Source organism: Microtus ochrogaster, chromosome 10 (assembly GCF_000317375.1).
Source record: "Microtus ochrogaster isolate Prairie Vole_2 chromosome 10, MicOch1.0, whole genome shotgun sequence".
Lineage (NCBI taxonomy): Eukaryota > Metazoa > Chordata > Mammalia > Rodentia > Cricetidae > Microtus > Microtus ochrogaster.
Genome location: NC_022016.1, coordinates 62,921,646 through 62,945,301, shown reverse-complemented (window position 1 = coordinate 62,945,301; position 23,656 = coordinate 62,921,646). Strand labels below are relative to the sequence as shown.

The 23,656-nt window shown below is 49.0% G+C and overlaps 1 protein-coding gene across 3 annotated transcripts in view; it reads left to right on the top strand.

Moving 5' to 3' along the window:
- Hivep3 (human immunodeficiency virus type I enhancer binding protein 3) overlaps nt 1-23,656 on the top strand; it is a 412,482-nt gene that overhangs the window by 336,079 nt on the left and 52,747 nt on the right. For all 3 annotated transcript variants that reach the window (XM_026782346.1, XM_026782347.1, XM_005353329.3), the window contains one exon: nt 7,119-7,315. The gene's annotated coding sequence lies outside the window, so the exon portion shown is untranslated. The remainder of the gene's footprint in view (nt 1-7,118; nt 7,316-23,656) is intronic.

The window sequence follows — 23,656 nt, the reverse complement described above, 5'->3', positions numbered from 1 at the left end:
TTGCATAGGTAAACAAATATTTCACAACATTTTTATATGTTGTGAAATTTCAGTGCCTATTTTGTTACCAAGTCTTTCATTCTCTAGAGAAGAGACATGTCTGACAAAAGAGGTATGTTGATGGTGTAAATAATGGAGCTTTAGGCTTTCTTTTCTCCAGAATTATAGGAATTGAACCTTAAGAATTCAAAAATATGCAAATATTTTTATAATTTGTTTTATTTTCCTTTTAAAATATCAGTGTGGGTGGTCTTCTATTGTATGGATTACTTAATTTTTTGTGTATTCAAAAATATTGACCTTTAAAGAACACTAAAGTCCAACTCAGGCTTTGAAAGCTACTTCCCAACAGTGTTACACAAATGTTCCAACAGCCCTAGTATATTATGTCTGTCTGAATGGGATTTCAGATAAGGCCTCACTATGTAGCCCAAGACAGCTTCAAATTTGATACCTTCCTTGCCTCAGCCTCCCCTGTGCTTGGGTTACAGGCACATGCCACCATGCCTGGTATCCTTATTGGTTTTCAGTCAACTAGAGTTGTATGTGAATAGGAACTTCAGCTGAGAAAATTCCTCCCTCGGATTGCCTGTGAGCAAGTCTGGAATGCATTTTCTTGACAAATAATGATTGATTTGTGAGGGTTCAGTCCACAGGGTGGTACCCACCCCTGGGCGGGAGGACCTGAGTTGTGTAGGAAACCAGGCTGAGCAAGCCATGGTGAAGAAGCCAGTGAGCAGTATTTCTCCATGACTTCTGCATCAGTTCCTACCTGCAGGTTCCTGCCCTGACTTCCTTGGGGATAGAGTGTGTCCTGAGAGTTGTGAGATGAAATAACCCTTTCCTCCCCATGCTACTTTTGGCCACAGTGTTTACCACAGACGTCGAACCCCTACCCAGGACACCTGGCTGGTGTATGTCTTCAAGCAGAGCCATCACCTGGGCATGAATGGCTTGTGAGCCCTGTCTGAAGGAGCCTTCCCCACCTGCCCTGGGGTGCAGTTCTACCATTGGCTTTTCTCGTGGCACTCACCACGGCTCATCACGCCATCTGTTTGTTGTTCTCATCTGTCTGGATCCTCAGCTCCAGAAAGGCTCCTCTGTGTTTTATGACATTTCTGTGTTATTATTTCATGGTGCTCGCTGGCCTAGAACAGTGTCTGACACATCATGGCGCTTCCAGAGCACCTAGTGAGCAAGGGGACACACAGTCTGCTGCCCTTATATTTGAATTTCCCATCCTTTCACCGGATCTGGGAATCTGCTCTGGCAGCCCGGTCAACTTCTCCTGTAGTTATTGCTTGGTTTGGTGTTTCTCTCTTTCCTTCCAGTTTAGTGTATAATTGTTTCCTAGAAAAGTCAGTTTTCAGTTGCACCATCAACATAAAAATTACATTCCAAACGTCATACATCTTGAAAGTTTGCATGCGTGCATCCATGTCACCTTTCTCAATGCTCTGACTTTGCTTCTTCTCCTTGTCTGATTTGCTGGTGGCAATTACAGGTGTTCCCAGTGTCACGTTACAAGCGTGGCATTGCATTTGTGGTGGTGGTGGTGGCTGCTTCACTTGCTCATTTGTTCATTTTTATTTTAGACTTTAATCATTTCATCCTTCTGGGATATTTTGGCTGATTTTTTTTTTCTTCTTCTTTTTCTATTTTTGGTTTTTCGAAATAGGGTTTCTCTGTAGCTTTGGTGCCTGTCCCGGAACTAGCTCTTGTAGACCAGGCTGGTCTCGAACTCCCAGAGATCTGCCTGCCTCTGCCTCCTGAGTGCTGGGATTAAAGGCCTGTGCCACCACCGCCCGGCTTCTGTTTTTTTTTTTTCAATACCAGAGTTGAAGCCAAGGCCTTCCATACCCTAGACAAACATTCTGCTGCTGAACTACAGTCCCAACCCCCAGCCTGCCCCAGTCTCTTTGATTGTATTTTGAAACTGGGCTCTGCTGAGTTGCCAGGCTGGTCTCAGATAATCCCCCTGCCTCATCTTCCTGAGTAGCTGGGATTCCAGGTGTGTGCCACCACGTCTGCTCAGGGAAATCCTTAACCTGTGTCACTTGGTCCCCTCTCCAGTCATCACAGAAGCACTCTGGGCTTGTTTTCGCTCTGAGTGCAGGGTTGCTTGTGCCCACAGCTTTCCACACAGTAAGGTTCCCTCTCTCCAGGTCCCCTATGGTTTTAGTCTTGATGTCCCTTTATTCAAGACATTGAGAAAGTGTCTTGGCCCCGCCACATGCCCCGCTGATTTGGTGTTTTGGTTTCTGCTACCCAGATTTCTGGCTGTTGCCCTGAGAGCTGCTCTTGGTCTGCACTACTTCCATGCTTTGGAAGCAGACTCTTTTCCTGCCTTCTAGTGTGAGGATGTATGAGTAAAATACCTTCTATCTGTGTGGGAAAGGGACGCTTACGGACTCCATCTCCACATCCTCCATGGGCATCTTTGGGGGTTCCACACTGACTGGTGGCACCCAGGACACTCACTCTCCCTCCCTATGGTGCTTTGTTTTGTTTTCAAGACAGGGGCTCACTGTGTAATTCAGGCTGGCCTTGAACTCCAGTCTCCTGCATCAGCTTCCCTGGGTCTAGGATCTCAAGTGTACAGGCACCGTGATACCCCTGCTTGCCCTGTGGTTCTGTGATTGCAGGATCCCCTCGTTTTGTTCAAGGTGAAGGCTAAGCTTCTGTGGCCTGTCCCTTCTTGTGGAAAGAGGCCTCGAACAGTGCAGAACGCCCCACTTTTCTCTGCCCAGCTTTTTGCGTTTCATTCCGCAGTGTAACTGCCAGGACTATTAAGCCTCTTGCCTGTTTAACCATTTCCCCCATTTCTTAGATTTCCTTCATCAGTTTAAGTGTATTATTTCCAGATATATGATTCGGTTTACATTTTCTTTTGCCATCCTGGTCTCTTAACTTAGAATAAGAAAATTGAATTTATTTGCATTATTGAATTCATTAGTGTGCTGGGCTCTCTTTCACAGTCGTACTTCATGTCTCTTGTTTGTTTTCCTTTTTCCTTCCTGATCAACTTTAGCTTTCCTGACCCTTGCTATGTTGCTTGAATAGTCTGTGTTCCTACCTTCTCTCCTGTTCTTGGTGGTAAGAAGGCTTATCTTTCCTTTAGAAATAGTTACCTTACATGAAACATTTGTGTGTTCACATTGAGAAGTAAGTTTAAAATTTCCAGCAGTGTGTCCCCATCCTGGTAGATGTTTGTCCAGATGACACTGCGTACAGTCCGCTTGTATTGCTCCTGTTTCCTGTTCTTCCCACCTTGTCCTTTCTTGAATGACTTATTCTGCTCTCATTTTTTTTTTCTGCTGGAGTACTTCCTTGAGCTGCTTTTTAAATCAGATAGGTGGGTGGCCTCTTATTTTAGTATTTCTCTTATTCTATTTGAGCCTTGACTGAGCAATGGATCTCAGGGTTTTTTATTACCTTTTTTTCCCCCTCAAGCCTTGAGGTTTCTTCCCTGTTACCCACTAGCAGTCAAGGTAGGAGATATCAGTTCCAGTATGTGCTGGTTCATTTAGCTTTAACTGTCAACAGACACAACCTAGAGTCACCTGGGAAAAGGGAAGCTCAGTTGAGGAATTTCCCATTCAGATGAGCCTATGCTCACGTCTGGGAGAGTGTCTTGATTGATGTAGGAGGGCCCAGCCCACTGCGGGCAGCACCACCACTAGGCAGGGAGGTCTGGGCGCTAGGAGAAATACTAAGGCCAAGACAGAGAGCAAGCTAGGAAGCCGCTTTCCGCTCCCTGCTTCTGCTTTCAGCTTCCTGCCTTGAGGGCCTGCCCTGGCTGTCCTCAGTGATAAACCATGACCTGGAAGTCTAAGATGAAGTAAACACTTTCTTCCCCAAGTTGCTTTTGGTCAGAGTGTTTTATTACAGCAACAGAAAGCAAACCAGGACACAGATCAACAATTTTAGACCTAGAAACGCTGCCCTTTCAAACTTCATCAAGATGGCATTAATCAAAGCCAACGTGTTCCCCGACCTGGGAAGGGAGCACAGCAGCTCCACAGAGCGCTGTGTCTGAGTAGGGGAGGCTGGCTCTGCTGAGGACTAAACATTCTTTTTCCATGGAGATGGGCTCACGATTGTGTAAGGACTATCACACAACAGTCTGTGGCTGGTGGAAACAGCAGGCATGGAGTGTTGAGGCAAGGCGAGGGAACCACAGGATTATATTGCATAAGCCACTAAGGAAAGGATGGTTCCTTCTGGGAGTTTCTTAACATCTGTCACTCCATCTGCCCAGCCAGAACTCCTGGCTGAAGGTGTGCAGGGCAGAAGTGGGTGGCCTCGGCTTCTGGTGCTTCCCTCCTGCCCACATTGGTCTTTTTGGAGATTCAGAGGATCCTTCATGCCAAGACTCCTGGTCCCAGTCTGAGCTGGTTTCCCGTGCCTGCTGGGAGCAATCAGTGGGTGTAATTGGGCTTTCTCTGGTCCCCACTCCTCTGAATCCTCAGGCTTTCTGGCAGCTGGTATGACTCGGGATCTGTTCCAATTTGTATAGTCTCTTTTTTGTGTCAGCGGCATTTGGAGGATAAGAGGCAGACAATGGACCCTCTCTGTCATCTGACTTGGGGATTGGGGATGACATTTTCAGGTGACCGGTATACAGGTATAGCTGGACAGCTACTGAAGAAGACTTGGGGTGGCCCGTGATAGGATGATAATGGCGTCTGTGCTGCTGCCCCTCCTGTCTCCTCCACAGGCCACGCCTCCTCATCCCAAGCACATTAACTCATTAATCAAATCCATTCTATAACCTCACTCCACTCAAGTCCTGTCCCTCCTCTAGCAGACCTCGTTTCCTCAGCCCTGCTGGCTCTGCCTTAGTCATTAGCCCTCAGCGTGGAGGCTCTTGACTGCCCCCATGCAGGGATGCAGGGAGGGGGAATGGGAGGTGTCTGTTTGAAACACTCTTTCCTACATCCAGACACCATCAGAATCAACTCCACTGTTCCTTTGAAAACAAGGACCAAATCTTGTCCAGTTTCTGTCTTTGGCACCTGCCAGCCAGCTGAACCCAGTATGGGTACTAGGTGCACAAGTGTTAAGTGAATGAGCAACCATGTTGGGTTCTAAAAGGCATTGTCGCCCACTGGCTTTGTGTGAGATGCCTGCTAGGGGCTGCATGGGATTCAGAAGAAGCCTGGGTGAACATCACTCCATCAGGAGCTCTCAGGTCTTGGTATGGGCACAGTGGACACTCGCTCATCTCAAGAGATACGTAGCAAGTATGCTTTGGGTTTCATGGGCAGTGGATCTCATGTCCGGTGTGGTTGGAACTGGCTGAGTGGACTGATCAATCGGACAGGCAGACATGCTGTGAGAGAGGGAATGATGGTTAGGAGGTAGGACCTGGTCTGTGTGTCCCCTGGGATCTTAGTGGGAGGAATCAGGTACCCCCATGTTTTGTAATAGTTGCAGTGGATTGGGAAGTCAGACTTGGAGTTGATGGGAAATGTCGGAGTTGTGAAAAGTCTAGATGGTTCCATTGGCAGACTTTAAAAAAAAAAATTACCACAGGGAGCCGCAGAGCCAGTCCTCTCTAGCGTGTGGTGGCCATATGCCACTCTGCAGAGTTGAACAACAGTAGGTGAGGTGGGAGGGGACATTGAGGACCTCGGGTGACCTCTGTTCTGTAGTCACCAGCCCTGTGGAATGGTTGCCAAGGACTAAGTTCTTGCAAAGCTTGGTGCCGAGAGCGAGCAAGGGGACAATGCCGCAGGCCTGTGTGCAGGTTACCCCACATTACTAAGCTCCATTCTGGGACAAAGTCCGTGGCAATTATGTGGGCTGTGCCACGTGCCAGGCATTGTTCTCAGCACTTCATGCACAGTGACTCATGAAAGCCCTGGAAACCCTCGCCATCCTCAGCCTCCTTTTCACACAGTGACTTCCCGTGCCCCCGAGGTCATAAGGAGAAGGACATGAACTTGAACCTGGGGTTTTATAGCCTAAGAGACCACATCCTCAGCTACCACACCGTACCGCCAGAAGCAGACAAACCAGGCAGTCCAATGAGCATGGGAGCTAGGAGTGCCATGCTGAACACAGCTAAACAACTCGGGCTTTCTGGGCTAGGGAGTGCTTTCTCCTTTGAGTGGCACCACAGCCAGATAAGCGGGTGCCTGAGCGGCAAAGCTTGCTCATCCCTCCATTTGCTCAGTAACCACGATGGAGCTCCTGCCTTGCCCTAGGCTTCCCTTGGCCTGAACACTAGGTTTTGTTTAGTAAGTTGGGAACCACATTGTATTCCCACACCTCCTGTTGCTCCAGTCCTCACCCTGTCTGAAGACCCTGCAGGCACTATTAGTCAAGTGAGTGTTCTCTTACTGGGTAGCAGATCTCTCAAGTTTAGTGATTGTGTACCATACCCATGTGCCAGCTTGCTTCTATACGTCCCTAGTCTATAGCCAGGCCTCTCTGAATGCACCCACTTTCCTCTGCAGTTTGCTCAGGCTGGCATTGGGTGTGGGTAAACTGAGGACTCAATTCTGCTCTGGGGAGTGTTACACTCTTCCAGAATCAATCCTGTGTTGATGTAACCCGATTCCCTGTGGTTGGGGACCGGGATTCTGTTTTCTTGCTAGTTTTCAGCTGCATGGTTGTTCTAGGTGGTCATGCTAGCAGCTGCCCCCAGATCCTTCCACATGGCCCTTCCACCTTCAGGCCAGAAGGAGTTCCTAGAGTCTGGCTGATGCCAGTCTCTCTGACTTCCTCATCTAGAACCAAACAGAAAGCTCCGCCTTTAAAGTAGAGTTCCTTCACGCCTACTGAAGGTCAAGAGTGCCCTGGCACAGACCCAGGTCACCTGTCATAATCCCAAGACTGAACTCAAGGCATCAGAAATCTTTCAGTCCACCAGGAACCATGCTCACCTGACTGGTGAAGAATGAGGCTCAGAGAAATATAGCATGGGCCAAAGGAGTGGAGTGTATCATCCCAGAGCTACTGCTCCCCACTGTCTCCCTGAGGGGACATGGGACAAAAAAAAATCAGCTTGGAGGGAGTTCAGGACTTGGGATAAGGCAGGAGTTGTTCTCTATCTAAAGTTGATCTAGAAAACTCTCTGACATGGGTTCCACCTTCCCCACCCCATGCAGGATCAAAGGCACAAACCAAGTCGCCTTGAAGTAGCTCATGGAAGACTCCCCCCAGTCACTGGCCAGGCCCATTGTCCCTTCCTCAGGGAGGAGCGGTGAGTAAGCGGAGGCATCACAGCGGGAGTGGACATGAATGCTGGCTTCCAGAGAGAGCAGCGGTTCAGTTTTGGTCATCGGAAGTGGTACCTGCAGCGCAGGTAAGAAACCGTCCTGGCCATACTTGCCGACTGCCGTTTCAGCTAGCAGGAGCTCTCTGTTCTCTTAAAAAGATTCTGTTGTGAGAGTGGCCATTGCTGCCTGTCCTTGCCTGCCTTGACCTCTGCCAGAGCTGGTCTGGAATTCCACGGGTGCCTTGGTGAGGAATCCTGGGTTTCTGCCCCTGTTCCCCACGTCATCTCCCTAAAATGCCACCTTGCCCCTCACCACTAGCTGCTTAGTCTCTCCCTTGCCTCTGGTAAAGGACACAGGATTGTCTCTCAAAGTCCCAGGCCTCTGATGTATCATCCTGTTTCGTAGGCTTGTCCTCCTCCTAATCCTTACCGCCCTACCTCACTCCACCCCCTGCCCAGTCATAGACCATGGTGACTTCAAAAGCCCCCATCAGGAGCTGTGAAAGGATGTCATACCCGAAGAGTTCCAAAAATCTGAGTGCTGAGTAGATGGTCCAGTGAGCTCCCTGGCTCCTGTATTGTATTTATATGTGAATCTGGGTATTGGGGATTTAAAGTGGCAATGCAGGCTATGATATGAGGGGGTGGCATTGGAAGCTCTTTGGGTAAGGGTCAAATCCTAGGGTTGTTTTGTTTGCTACAGAATGCTTCGGTATCTTCCGGGGAGCTGATAGGGTTGAAGGAGAGAGCACCTGGTTTCAAAAGGGAAAAGGGCTCCCCAGAATACCTGTGCCCTCTGGCTCAGGCACTAGAGACGTGAGGATCTGGATCTGGAGTCCTTTCTTTCTTTCTGCACTCTGTTAGCCGAGGCTAGCCTTGAGCTCACAGTCCTTCTGGCTCAGGCAGCCTCAGTTCTCAGATTGCAAGTATGCACCATCATGCCCACTATGTTTGGGTTCTGGAGTGGGTCCTGGGAGCTGCCTTCTGAGGACTCTGGGAATTCTCTACCCTTCCTATGTTTACATCTGTGGGCTCAGCTATGATGTTCAAGGTGTAAAAAATTGATTTCTCACCTGCTCTGCTTGTCCCCTCTGGTTAGAGCAAGTATTTTCTCATGGTGCAGTGTGAGGGCTGGGGCTATAGGTCACCTCAGGGGCAGCATTGCTGTAGCTTCATGGACTTGGGTGTGTGGGCCTCGCCTTAAGCTAAGCAGGCCTGTCCTGACCAGAAAAGTATTCCTGGGCCCCAGAAAGAACTAATGGTCTGGGTCTCATTTTGAGGAATGATGTTTATGGTGGTATTGAACTCGGGAATCCCTGAGTTCAAATCCCAGTTTTATTGGCTTTTACTGTTTTTAGAAACATGTTGTATCTCCCTCTCTCTTGGTTTCAATTTTCTCTCTTGCAATACGGAACGATGTGGCACCCGCCTCACAGAGGTGCTATGAACATACAGAAGAGGCTTCATTAGAATAGGGACTGCCCATGTGGGGGCTTTCCTGTCACTCTCTACCACTGTGCCGGCAACTCAGCCAACCATCCTCCTGGTGATAGATCTGCTATACTCTACCACCTGGTACTGGCATAGGATCCTAAATGTTCAGCCTTCCTGGACACAAGGCTTAACATTTCTTAGGCAAGTCTAAGTTCGGAAAAAATAATCCTAGTGAGGCCTGGCCTTGTTGCCCCTTTTAAACAGATAAATGAATACTGAACACAGAAAGGTTCTCTAGTTTAAAGATTGTCACACAGCTCACAGGGGCAGGCTACAAAAGAGTTATCCCCTTTTCTTCCACTGAAGGGTTTCCTGAAGAATGACCCTAGCTTCGGTGACTCCTCCTCTAGCAGTAACCACATTTCAGTCGGAATCAGTGGCGCCATCCCCAGTGGGCCCCATTCCTTAGCCTCCAGCAGCACCACCTGGGACATTGATTTAGCATTTGTTTCCATCTGCACATATGATGGTTAACTGTGCCTGGGGGGGAGTCCTTCTCTTTTAGCAGCCTGGGAAGTCTGGCCCACATGGTGTGCACTGGGTTCTTGAGTAGCCTAGAACTGGAACTCTCTGAGGAACACGGAGTTTGGAGGAACCACCCAGGTTCTCCCAGCCCTAGCATTTGCCCTCCCCTACTTCATGCCCAAATTCCCCATTGTCTACACAGGCTCTGACAGCTGCAGGGCAATCTGCAGAGGGAGTCTTGCCCGGCAGGAAATGAGCCCTGAGATCCCAGCCAGAAGTCTGGCCCCACCCCTTCCCGCACTTTCCCCGGGAAGAACGTGGTGATTAATAGGGTGCTGACTCAGAGTTGCTGGGGGATCCAGGAGATTGTGGGCACAGCTGGGCCACCAAGAAAAGGACTTGACTATGGGGCATCCATGCAGATGAAAAGTGAGGGTCCAGGATAGCAGGTGTGAAGTGTGCTTATCCACTGTGCCAGGGACCAGGTGGCCCAATAGCACCACTCGAGGTTTGGGAATGCCTGTGTTCCCAGCAGGCATTGGAGCCATTTGAGGGCAAGATAAGAGGGAGCCCGCACTTCTGCTCAGGAGAGACCTATCCTGGGACTGTCTCCAGAATAAGGTGATTTCTGAGTGAGTGGCTGGAGGCCAAAACTTTTTTTTTTTTTTCAACATAAAAATAAATTGGGAAATATGTTCCCAGTAGACATTGCTGCTAGTAGTTTTCAAATTTTCATTGTCTTAGAAGCCATTTAAAAAGTTTAATCTTGCATGGAATGGTGGTGTAAATCAGATTGAAGTGAGTTTACTTTGTAATCTTATTAAGTTTCAATCTTTAACATTGATTTATAATGGAGGCTTACACATAAAGTACTAGCTATGCTTCCATGCATAAAAACTTTTAATCTGAAGTTTTAGACTAGGGATCCACAAGCTAGGGCCTGTGGCTGCCACCTGATTGTGTAAATAAAGCTTTATTGATACATACATGCCATTCATTCACATGCTCCCTTTGGCCGCTTCAGTCCATCTGCCCTCAAAGCCTGAGCAATAGGCGATCTAATCTTTTACAGATAGTGTGCTGACCTCTGTGCTCAGTGTCCGTGGTTTTGCTTGCCAGCTAAAGCTTTCAGGTTCTCTTTCCTCTTAGTTGGTTTGGTCAGGATTAAGAATTAAGGAATCCAAAGCTTTGAAGATAACTCAGTGGAGAAAACACTTGTCCCAAAGGAGTAAAGGACCAGAGTTTGGAATCTCAGAAAAAGAGAATCTGAAAAAAAAAAAAAAAGCTGGGCAGATATGTGGCCGTCTGTAATGTCAGCATTGGCGGGGTGGGGTGGGTGGGGGGGAGCAGAGATAGGGAATCCCCTTGGCAAGATGGCTAGCTAGACTAACTAGACTCAGCAAGTTTCAGGTTCAGTGGGAGGCCCTGCCTTAATAGATAAAGTAGGAAGTAATCAAGGAAGATAGCTTACACTCACTTAGGACCTCTACATACCTCACACAGACAGACAGACAGACAGACAGACAGACACACATACACACATACGGTGGAGGGAGATTATAAAGAAAACAGTGAATCCTAACCCTTCTCAATAAGAGGGCAGATGGGTAACTCTTTCCACACTGTACCCGTCTGTCGCTGTGCTAGGGGCATTCCAGGAGGCCTGTGAGGGAGTTCCAGTTTGCATCATCAACAGTTTCCAACAGCTGCCTGAATTGCTTCTTGTTACAAATGCCAGTCCAACAGGAAGCCCCACACTCCCCATACTTGGGAGCTTAACCTTGTGACTCTGCCCCTCATCACTGACAGCTTAGGAGTGCACTTGCCTGTGTGGTTTTTCAGACCCGTACATAGCCCTGGAAAGACTGCACCCAGGAAAGAGCTCAAACCCAGTGACTCTAGATAGACAGATCGGCCCAGAAGGTCAAGATCTTCCCTGACCCCGTTGCAGAGTCTATCCAAGCCAGCCTAAGCTGGTAACCTGCATTCCCTGTGCTGCAATGCATTGAAGAACGTGCTCAAATATGCTGGTCTGCTTTCTGTTACAGTGCTGATAGAAGCCAAACTGTATTTTCAGCCCAAATTTCTCCTGAAATCATTGAAGAGCCCCCTCTGAAAGGGCTTAGTGGAACAGTTTGAAGACTGCCTTCAGCAAGAATTGGCTGCTCTTGTTCCACTGCTTAGGGATAACGGAGGAGTCAAGGATGCTGAGTGTCCTGTTGGGAGGTAGAGGAGGGGAGAGAGGAAGAAGAGATCCTGGGAGCAAGTCAGGGAGTCAAGTCCCTGGCACAAACTGTCTTCCAGCAGCATAGAAAGGGCCCGTGACTCCTGCCGATGCTTGTAATGTCTCCCAAGTTCAGCTCTCCAGCTGCCTTTATGACTTACAGCTGTCCACACAGAGGGCAAGGTACAGGTTTACTTAGGGACAGGTGACAATGCACAGAGAGAAGGGACTGGGGCGTTGCAGTCTCTTCTGATACACACATCAGGGGCTTCTGAGGCTGTGTAGCAGGTCACAGTGTGCTGCATGGAGATGGACAGTTTGTGAGTGCCAAGAGCACAGGTGTCAAGGCCCAGAGAGTTGACACCTCAGGGGCTGGGCAGTAGCTGCAAGCATTTAGACAAAGCCCACAGAGCCAGGGATAAAAGCCAGGAGTCCTGACTTCCAGACCAGCTGCTGTTTCCCCCACGCGTGTGAGGAAAGGAGGGTCAGATCTGGTGGCTTGGGACGCCATGGACTAGAGAAGGTTCCAGATGATAGAAGCCCAATCCTCGTCCTCTTTGAGGTTGTATAAATCTACTCCCGCCGCCCCCCAGAAAAAAACATTTTTAGGTTTTGAAGGGATGACCTCATATTTTTTTCTTATTTACATAGCCCTGTTTGTTTATGTAGTCTTTTAAAAATAGCCAACGTGTGCTAAGCTTAGTCTTTGCTCTCCCAGCTCTGGTGGAAGAGCCACTGTGTGGGGAGAGACACCTTTTTATCTAAGAGAGGGGCAGCCTTGTTTCCCAGGACAGATGGGGGCATAACAGGACAGGTAGGAAGCTTCGCGGTTTTTCCTGTCGCTTCTCCAAAATAGCTCTGCTTCTGCCTCCCACTTCCTGCCTGACTGGACACGGGGTAGGTCTCCTTCCGGGGAGCTGTGCTCTGTAAATTCTCAGGAAGGCTGCTAGAAAAATCTGTCAACAAGCAAATGTGCTCAAATCTGAAGACCTAGAACTTGGCACGGAGGGTCCCAGCTCCTGTTGGACCACTGGGTTTGCCTCCTGGCTATGTGCCATTGGGCAAAGTACTTAACCTCCTTGTGCTATTTGTCAAACACAGGGACAACAGTGGAGATGCCAAGCAGCTCCTGTGAAGATTTATTTAGTCAAGGAACATATGAAAAGATAGTGGCTCAGTCTAGGTATATAGTAACACTTAAAATGTCTTTTCATGAAAAGCAACCATGTTTCTATTGACTGAACCATTGTATCAGTTTGCAGTCCTTCCTTCCACTAGCTTGTCTGGCCCACCCCTGTGACGTTCCCTAGTGACAAAACACACTTCTAACCATCCTGTCCCCTTCCAGTGCTGTGCTAGTGGTCAGCAAAGCTGCCCTTGGGGTGGCCAGATAGTACATGTTTTGAACTTGGCAAGCCCACTCTCTCTTAGAAGTTTGCTGTGGCAACATGAAGTCAGCTGTAGATATAAAGACGAACAGGTTGTGTTCCAGAAAAATAGTATGGACCAAAATAGGCAGCAGCTGAATGTGTCCACCCCTGACCTACAGGAAGAATGCAGCCCTTAGCTCAGCACTCCTGCCTGGCTACCCAGGCATCCTCAGGCTCCTCCACCCCCTGCCTCCATGCCAGTGCTCAGTCTCAGAGCCTTTCCCATGCTGTTCCCCCTGCTTGGATTTCTATTCTCTGCCCCATGTCTCTCTCTCCTCCATTAGGTACCTTGCTGTGGGGTCCTGTGTGTCCCTGCCTTCATGTCTACCCTGACCCAGAATTCAGACCTAAGAGCCTGCAAGCTGTCCCTCTACCTGCCTTCTCCAAAACCAATGGCTGCTGTAGCATTTCTGTATGTGCTCATTAAGAACTTGTCGTTAAATGCAAGGTTCTGCCATAGAAAATGCCTCAAGAAATTCACAGTCCAGAGTGGAAAATGTAGCAGGCTACTGAAACAGAAAACGACACCGTGTGCTTTCTGGGGTGCCTGGAGCGGGGGGGGGTGTCCCTGAGATTTCTGAAATAATCAGAAAGCATTCACTGCAGCTTAGCAAGGACTTCCTAAGCAAGGAGGGCTTGCTGTGCTGGGAAATGGCTAGAGAAGAACTGATCCCATTTTAGACTCAGGTGCTGATGCACAGGCTAGACTGGCCACTAAGTGGAATACAGACTTGCCAGTGCAGGAGAGTGTACGGAGTTTGAGCTTTTTCTCTTAAGTCACAACTTCTTCAGGCATCGTTCACAGATGCTGTTCTACACATACACACCATACACACCACACATACATATATACCACACACAACACACCACACACACACATCACACATACATACCACACACACATACACCCCACAAACCCCATTCGCCACATACCACATACCCACACACATACCACACATATACTACTCACACATATACACCACCCACATACACACCACACACACCACCACACACAAAAACATACATACCACATACACTTACATACATCACACACATACGCTACACATGTATGCACATTGTACATAGACACACAGTCATACACACCATGTACACACGTGCACACTATGCACAGACATGCACGTCACATATACACATGCACATTGCACACACTATATACACATACCACACACATACCATACAAATACACACACACCACATACACATGCACACCACACATAAACATACACACTGCATACCACACCACCCCACACCACACACACTGTAATTATATAATTGCTTGGGTACTTCTTTAACAGTCAGATCTCAGGCCCTGTCTCAGACTAGAGTCTAGGAGGCTGCAGAAGAAGGGGGTGCTGGATGTGCAGCTATCTGTAGGAAGGAGACTGTGATTTACCTATAGATGCTGACTATGAGCAATGCTCAGATTAGTGTCACCTGTGGTGGGTGGTGAGCCTCCCCTGCCAGACTGATGGAAGGGGAATCAGAATGAAGAATCGGGGAATCAGAATGAAGAATCCTCACAGAGAGCGGACATGGGGACCCAAGCTCAGGCAGAGCAGGTGACTTGTCCAGGGTCACACTGTCACCATGTGCGGACGTGGTGATTCTGGAATAGGCTCCTTCTCATGGTCTCAGGTGGAGGTGAACCTGGAGGCACCCACAGACAGGGAGACAAAAGCTGAGTTTCGTGTGAGCATAATGACATTGAGAAACTAGAGGGGTGACCAAGCCACGGTGCAGCGGCTGGAAATACACAGGAGTGTGGGGCACCAGGCAGATGGGCAGGCAGGTGAATAGGCAGGCATGCAGGCGGGAGGGCAGGTGAAGTGTGCAGCTGCAAGAATCAGTGCTCTTGGGAGACAAGCAGGGAGCTGAGAAATGAAGCCCGAGGAAGGAGCAAGCTGCTATGAAGCAACACTCAGGGAGAGACAGACCCAGGCTCAGAATGGGCAGGGTGGGGCGCACTGAAAGGCAGGTGGCACCACAGGTCACCTGGGGAACTGACTTTAGGCACCGCTTTAGAATGAAGCCAACCAACCTGAAAGAAATCGTGCCATAAGTAAATACAAATGTCTCTCACATGAGACTAAAGTGGGGAGTTTCTGTTTGCCTGTGACCGTGTGCTCCTAGCCAGCATAGGTGCAGGTGTGCTGGTGATGGGAACAGGAACCACCCATCTCTCCTGTCGGGACAAGCCTTACCATCCTGCCTCTGTTCCTGTGCTGTTGGCTGGCACTCGGGAATCATCCTTCCTGTTGGTCCGAATCTCCGTCCTCTACTGGGTGGGCCTCAGCGCCCCCCGTTCCCTCTCCCCAGCATTTCTCATTTGACAGCTGTCACTGGGAGCTGGGTCACCCACTAGAGAGTTCGACGTACTTGGTGAGATTCCTGGACTGGCAAATCCAAGAAAGGGTGTGCCATCCAGGTGGAGATGTCACAGCAGCTCATTCCGCGCAGCTGCTCTGGGACTGCCTCTGTGATCTTGCTTTTGGGGAGCCCCTGAGCCTGGGTCGGGGAAATGGGCCCAAGTCCTTGAGTGCCAGCACCCACTGGCCTCCCAGAGCACTGCCTGCCTTCCCTTCGTCCTGCATACAGACTGAAAACCAAGCTCCACACCACTCACGGTGAAACAATGAGATAAGCAGATATGCTGAAATCCAGCCTGTTCAACACAAGGTGCCGAGCACTGTTCCCAGTGACAACACACGACTCCTGTCTCTCCATATTCCTGTGGAGAAAATAGGGTGGGGAGCTTAGAACCTGAGTTTGATTTCCAGCATGCATATGCACACACACACGCACACACAGGGCGGGGGGGGGAGATAGATATTATACATACATTTATAATACGTTTGAGTTCTTACATAGATAGGTATTTTTTCCTTAAGTAGAGTACAGCATGTGACAGGTGACAACCGGGAAATGAATAGGTGGTACAGGTTTGGCAAGTTGTGATGAATTTTGTCAGGCAGTCTGGGCCAGGCAGTGGCCTGAGCAGGTAGCAAGCGACCTGGGTGGGTGTGTCCGAGTAGGGAACCAAGGGGCGTGCGGGTGCCAGTGCTGTGGACAGCTGGCAGAGCCCTGGGCAGAGGTGGGGTCCTGTCTGGCAGGAACAAGGAGGCCAGTGTGACTGGAGGGTGGGGTGGGGAGAGCAGGCCAAGTAGAGCATCTGGGGAGGTCTGAGCTGACCAGAGGGAGTGTGAGTGTCCTTGGGTACACCTGGTTGTGGCATGGAGACACCTGCACCGAGGGTCGGGTCAGGTGATCGTGAGAGGTGAGGCCATGCGTGGGGTTGGTCTCTGGCCATAGTGAGTTCCAGCCAGCATGATTCACTGAGATGGGACACCGGGCACAGAGGAGAGACTCCTGCCAAGAAAGCCCACCAACATTCTCATGGACCGATGCATCATCTCGGGCTATTCGGTGTCTCCGAGCCATGGCTTACTCATCTACAAAATGGGTGTGTGGATAGATAGTTCCAAGATGACTGAAAAGCCTCTCTTTTAGTCTCAGGCTCTGAGGCCTGGGGTGATCAGGGAAGGCCTTGAGGAAGTGGGTAGACCCTGTGCTTAGGAATGACTTATTCCAGGTCCAATTGATGAGGAAGAGGAGAAAAGAGCAGCCAGGCAGAGGAGGATGAGACCAGAAACAGTATCGTCAGAGCACCAGTCTGGGTGGGAAGGAGGGGCCGGGAAGTATTAATACATGGATGGGCCCCCAGCTCCCCAGTACCACACCCTCCAAAGTGGGCCTGCAGGTCTGGGGCATGAGCACATTTTGTCAACACTGTGGTCCTCAATTTTAACATCTTCAGACAGACGTGCTCAGGCAGGAAGCAATGGAGCCTGGCTGCTGGTTCGCCAGAGAGTTAACCTCCTGTCCTGGCACTGCATAACCACAGGGTCTGCTGAGTGCGAGGAGACTCTTCTGTGTGGCAGCCAGAGTGGCAAGCCTGGTGGCTCTGGGCTCTGGCACCATCCCGCAGCAGAACAAACAGACCTCCCTTCACAAATAATGGCCTCATTGAGTATTGTGCCCATGGCCAGTGCCCAGCACTGGGCAGCTCAGCCCGGGTAAGTTTCCTCTCTTGGCTGCTTAGCAAAATATTTACACTAAGCCTTTCTAGTAAGGCTGTTCCTGGGAGCCAGCAAGCAGAGAGAGCTAGAGAAACCCCTTCCCTCCCCACTTCACCCCCACACCTCTAGGGACCTACCTTCCCTGGAAGGGCTTGCCACACACCCAGTGTGTGAGTCTGGCTCTATCGTTGCTCACCAGGGTTCTATTGTGAAGTAGGACACAGAACTAGAAGATGCTAGAAGGCTTGGCTCAGTATCACCCAGGTCTCCTCAACAGGATGTGTGCCGATGCAGGCAGGATGAGGCCAGTTGCTACTCTCTTCTCTGCAACCCCGTTTCCAAAAGGAATGTTTCTCTCCCTCTCTTTCTCTCTCTTCCCCCACTCTGTGTGTATGTATGTGTGTGTGAGAGAGAGAGATTGATTGATTGATTGATTGATTGATTGATTGATTGATTGAGGAGGCTCAAGATCAGAGCTATAAGTTCTGCTTTCTCAACCTTCTATTGTGGCACCATTGTCCTCCAGAAACATCCTGTCCCCCTGAGTGGGACTTTCAGTAAGAAGAGAGGGTACGGGCCAGCTCACTGCTGATGGGGCTGCTCTCCCAAAGGTCCCAGAACCATCCAGGTGAATAGTCACCATGTTGGGAGAAATAGGGACAGTATCCCTGTCCTCTATCCACTAGAAAAGGGGTCAGAGATGTCCTGGGTCGTCCTTTGGACATAATCAAAACCAGTGAGCAAAATCCACATGGCTCATCAGTGGAAGATGCCTTGAACAATAGGCCGCATCACTGCTGTAACCCAAGACACACAACCTCTTTGGCCCAGGATCCCACTTCTTCTGGGAATCTGGCTTGTGAAACAACAGCACCAGGGCATAAAGATGTTTGTGCAAAGGATGTTTATTGCAAAATTCTAGAGGCAAAAAACAAGGTCATAAACATGCAAGAGCAGAGTGGTGGTGGCACATGCCTTTAATCCCAGCACTTGGGAGGCAGAGACAGGCAGGTCCGAGTGTGAGGCCAGCCTGGTCTATAGAGTGAGTTCTAGGCCAGCCAGGGCTACACAAAGAAACCCTGACTTGAAAACAAACAAAAACCTTAAGAGCAAAGTTGAGATGAAAGGCACTGCATCCAAACCATCACCCGCCCTTCAGCAGGAGCAAGCCGACCTGTGCCTCCTTAGACCAGCAATGCGGTACTCAATGAGGAATGCAGGGTCTGAAGGCAGGTCCTGAGTTCTAGGTCCCACCACTTTCAACCTAGTTTGCATGACTTCGCTGATTATCAGTCTCCTCTCCTGTCAAGTAGAGGTTCTAATAGTATCTACCCTATAGGCTTGTTAGGAGGAATAACTGAATTGCTGCGTATGGAATACTTACAATTGTGTCTGGTACACATTCACTGCTAAAAACAAAAATCTGACTTTTGATCTAGAGTGTCTAGGAGAGAAGCCAAGAGTAGAGAAATGTATATAGGGTAATGGTATTTGCATAAAAACCAAAGGCTACCCCCACTATTCCACACACAAAAGAAGGAAGTAGGAAGAGACAGAGGGAGGGAGAAAAGTGATGGAGGGAGAAAGTGATAAAGTGAGGGAGGGGAGGGAAAAGGGAAAGTTAATCGTTACCATCCTGAGTACAGTCTCCAAGAAAGCCCTGAGTCTTGCTGGCATCTCAAGCCAGTGCCCTTGAAGGTCCCTTGAAACCTGAAGGCCACACAGCTAACATTGCCTAGTCTTGTCTGCAGGAAGGGTACAAAGGCATTTGCTGGTGGCCCAGTCGTACAAGTAGGCTTATTTCCCTGGTACGGCATCCATCTGCAGGGCTACATGGCTCTGGCCAGGGTTGTCTGAGTCAGCCAGACCCAGCTGGGGCCATGTGAGCCATGTCCAAAGTGATACTTTGGCCCTGGCAAATGCGGACTCTATCCTGGGTGGCCACACCACACTGAGAACCAGAAACTTGGAGATTGGAGGGACAGTTGACAGAGAAGATGCCAGCTGGGGGAGGGAACCATCATGTAAATCAAAGCCACTTGAGATGGGATCTGAGTGATATTAGCAGAGGAAACTGATTTGTTACAGAGAGGCTGGACTTCTTTTTATATTTAATGCATGTGCTGTTTGGTTTGATGATGATGATGATGATGATGATGATGATGATGATGATGATGATGATGATGATAATTTATTGTGTCTGCATGTATTTTGTCTGATTGCCACGTGCATACCTGATGCCCACAGAGGCATTGGATCCCCTGGGACTGGAGTTACAGATCATGTGGGTTCTGGGAATAGACGTTGGGTTCTCTGGAAGAGCTCCAAGTGCTCTTAACTCCTGAGCCATTTCTCTTTCCCCCACTGGTTACTGTTGCTTGCTTGCTTGCTTGCTTGCTTGCTTTGTCAACTTGACATAAGCTGGGGTCATCTTGGAAGAGGAAGCCTCAGGTGAGGAATTGTCTCCATCAAATTGGTCGGTGGGTAAGTCTAGGATTTTCTTGATTGATGGGAAGGGCCCAGCCTACTGTGGGCAGTGCCACCCCTAGGCAGGTGGCTCTGGGTTGTATTAAGGAGACTGAGGCAAGCCTTGAGAGCAAGCCAGTAAGCAGAGTTCCTCCACTGCCTGCTTAATTCCTGTGTGCAGTTCCTGCCCTGACTGGTGGACTGCAAGCTGAAATTAACCCTTTTTTCACCAAGTTGTCTTTGCTCATGGTATTTATCACAGCAAGAGAAAGTCACTAGGTCAACATACATATAAAATGGTTTTCAGTATTTTAGTCTAATATATGCTAATATAGTAAATACCAGAATTCATGCCACCCTGTAACTACTGCAAGAGAGCCCCAGCCAGTCCTCCCCATCTCAAACCCTTCTCTCCCAGAAGTGCTGTGATTTTGATTTGAAGTTGCCACCCCACAGGGTTCCAGGTACCGGATTCCCCCTGCCTCAGAGGTTTCCTGTCAAGTTAGGTGAGGCCCATGCCTTTCTGCCCAGGGTTTTTCCTGGGCTCCTTTGGTAATGCCGTATCTTTGGTCACACCTACTCCACCTTGGAGTAAAGAAACCAAAACTGGGACCCAGCCCTTGCCTTGTTATGGCCTGGTGTTGTTGGCAGCTCCCTTCTCCCCCTGGGTCCCAGTATTTTCTGCCAAGGGCAAGCTTTTGTTCAGACACTCACCGCTCAGGGCCAGCTGAACTCCTGTGATGTGGAGGCGAAGCCACCTAGCACCAGGCAAGTGATGGGAGTGAGGCCACACCCCTGGAGGGAGAAGGTTGGCTTTGCCATTCATAAGGTGTCACATGGCCAAGCCGGCCTCAGGGATAAAAGCCTAGGCATAAAACACTAGTAGAGCATAGGGGATTTGGAGCTGGGAGTGAAGTTTTTATGTTTATTTAATTCAATAAAAATGCTGGCAGTATTCCTGGGATCCTTATGGCTTAGGAGGAGGCTGTGTTGAAACAGGACAGACTCGAGGCAGTGACTGTCAGGTGAGTAACCGTGTGCGGTGGTATGTATCTCTGATAAGGCTCAGAATGGGGAGCTGCAGATGGCACGGTGTCTCAAACACATGCCTATGCCTTAAGGACAAGCTCATGGGGCATTCCTAGACCCTGGAGAGCCAATGCCTAGCCCAGAGCTGGCGTGGAAGCCAGGGAAGCAGAGGTGGGTGGGGGCTTAATGAATGGCTCCTTACTTAAAACAACTGGGAAGAAGTTGCCTTCATATTTCAGGGTCAAGGAGCATTAGGGTCAGTCTGTGGCTGGGACACTGAAACCATGCAGCTACCTAGGCTGTCCTTCTTTGACTGCCAGAGAGCTGCACTGTCGAATTACTAAGAAAGGCTTTTCACCTGCCTTCTTCTCCCCATCCAGTCAAGACCTTAGATCTTCCGTGTTCCCCGCACTGACTGACCCTCTGCAAGTTACAACTGCAGATGGATAAAGATGGGATTAGCTAATTGATCAGAGCATGACAGATGCACAAGGCCAAAGACTTCTATGGGGTTTGCTGTTAGGAGTCCTATGTTAAAAGGATGCCTGGGCTAGATAGGGCATTGAATAATTGGGGTGACCAGTGTCTGTCTTGCAATTTTGGGTCAACTGAGAAATTAGATTCTCCTTTTACACCCAGATTGGCAGGTCCTGAGCTTCTGGCCTCTGATGCCCTGTTTCCTCATTGAAAAATTTGATCTTCAGGTGGCTGCTGTCTAAGGTCTCAGTCCCCAAAGGGTATTGTGAGTACAGTCCATCAGCATCTAATCACTCTCATCCTGCAGCCGTTGTGGGGAGCTCACTTCTGTCTTCACGATGCCATGGGCCATGCCTGTGTAGCTGCTGCTGGACACAGAGGGGTGTGTGTCACAGCGGCAGCTCCGACCTGCATGTCTTAGTTAGGGTCACTACTGCTGCACTGGAACACCATGACCAAAAAGCAAGTTGGGGAGGAAAGGGTTTATTCAGCTTACATGTCTACATCATTGTTCATCATTGAAGGAAGCCAGGACAGGAACTTAAACAGGGCAAGAACATGGAGGCAGCAGCTGATGCAGAGGCCATGGAGAAGTTATGCTTACTGGCTTGCTCAACGTGGCCTTCTCAGCCTGCTCTCTTATAGAAACCAGGACCACCAACCAGCCCAGGGGTTGCACCATCCCATTCATCACTAATTAAGAAAATGCCCTCAGGTTTGTGTACACCCTGATCTTGTGGGGATATTTTCTTAACTGAGGTTCCCTCCTCTGAGATGACTTTAGCTTGTGCTGAGTTGCTATAAAACTAGGCAGGACATTGCATCCTTGTGAACAGCAGAGCCTCAGAGCCACTGGGGTCATGGCACTCTATGAAGCATCATGCGGCCTTGGCATTCTCAAATCAAGGGACCAAGACACGTATTCCAAGAGAGAAAAAAAAAAACCAAACATAATGGGCCGCATTGCTAGATGATTCTATTTCTGTGAAGTTTTCCGAAGAGATGAACTCGCAGAGATAGAGACCCACGGAGGACGTGGAGGAAGGGAATATGAAGTGACTACCAGTGGGCACAGGGATCCTTTACAGAGTGATAAGTGTCCTGGAATCAGATGGCTGAGAAGTTTTGTGATGACTGGTAGACAGGCCCACACGTGGGTTGTGGATACAGTATTTCCCTGGCGTGACTGAGGTCCTGGGTTTAATCCCCAGCCCTAAAAGTGGAGAAAGACTGTAGTCTTGTTTAAACGTAACTTTTACTAAGTATAATGGCTTGCGCCTATAATCCCAGTCTCCAGGAGACTGAGGCGAGGGCTGCCATGAGTTTGAGACCAATCTGGGCCACTTACTCAGTTGTAGGCCATCATTCCGAGATACAGGGTGAGACCCTAACTCAAAAGGTAGTAGGAGAACTGGTGGGGTGGCTGAGTGGGCAGAGGCACTTGCTGCTAAGCCCGACAGCATGAGTTCAGTCTCTAAGACCCACATGTGCAAGGACAGGACTTATTCCTGCAAGTTGTCCTCTGACTGCCACATGCTCACCATGACACATGCATGCTCATGGGCACACAAGCACAACAAATAAGGAAATGGAATAATAATAATAGTAAGTAATAAATGGTATATACTCTTAAAGGACGAATTTTATACATCAGTTTTTCCCAAAGTAAAGGATACCTCTGAAAGAGTCATGTTTGTGAGAAAGAGGCTAGAGCAAAATTTGGAAAATTTTCTAGATGCCGTACACACCTTTAATCCCAGCACTCAGGAGGCAGAGGCCGGTGGATCTCTGTGAGTTCAAGGCCAGCCTGGTCATAGCGAGTTTCAGGACAGCCAGGGCTACATAGGACTCTGTCTCAAAACACAAACAAAAAATTGAGAAAATTCTATTTAGTAGTAGATTAATGTACCTTCCTGTTGCAGAAATTCACAATTCATAACTGTCCGTTCACTGAGGTTTCCTTTCTTCACACATTCACCTACCATTTGCTCCCAAACACCTACGACTGCCTACTCAGCACCAGACACAACACCTGGAGGTGATTCAGACACGGTCCCTCCAGTTCTGTGAAAATGTCTAAGGAGAGGGTGCATGTGAGCAGTCTCAAGCCACTCCCACGAGTCAGAGTGTGCGTCAGCTGTCACTAACAGCTTCCACTGAAACGTAGCATCTGAGCAGTTCCTCTCATAGAAGTGGGGAGTCGAATGGAGCTTACCAGAGTGTCGGGAAGGTGGGGATGGAAGTGGTCAGTGGGAACCAGGTGTCACAAAAGAAGAACAAGGCCTGGCCCTCTGTCATGCAGTAGGGTGACTACAGTCAAGGGTATGTAATGTGCATTTCAGAATAGCCAGCCAGGGGATTTTTAAATTCTCTATCTGAAGAAGGGTTAGCTCAACAAGGTCCTGGCTATGCTGATGTCCTGATTTGATCATGGTGTTGTGTCTAAACAGGTCAAACATCACATCATAGCTGATAACATATAAAATTTTGTATCAATTAAAAGATCAAATGTAGGGCTGGAGAGATGGCTCAGTGGTTTAAGAGCATTGCCTGCTCTTCCAAAGGTCCTGAGTTCAATTCCCGGCAACCACATGGTGGCTCACAACCATCTGTAAAGAGGTCTTGTGCCCTCTTCTGGCCTGCAGACATGCACACAGACAGAATATTGTATACATAATAAATAAATAAATATTAAAAAAAAAAAGATCAAATGTAGGTCAAAAAGCCTTGGCAGCTGTCATTGCTC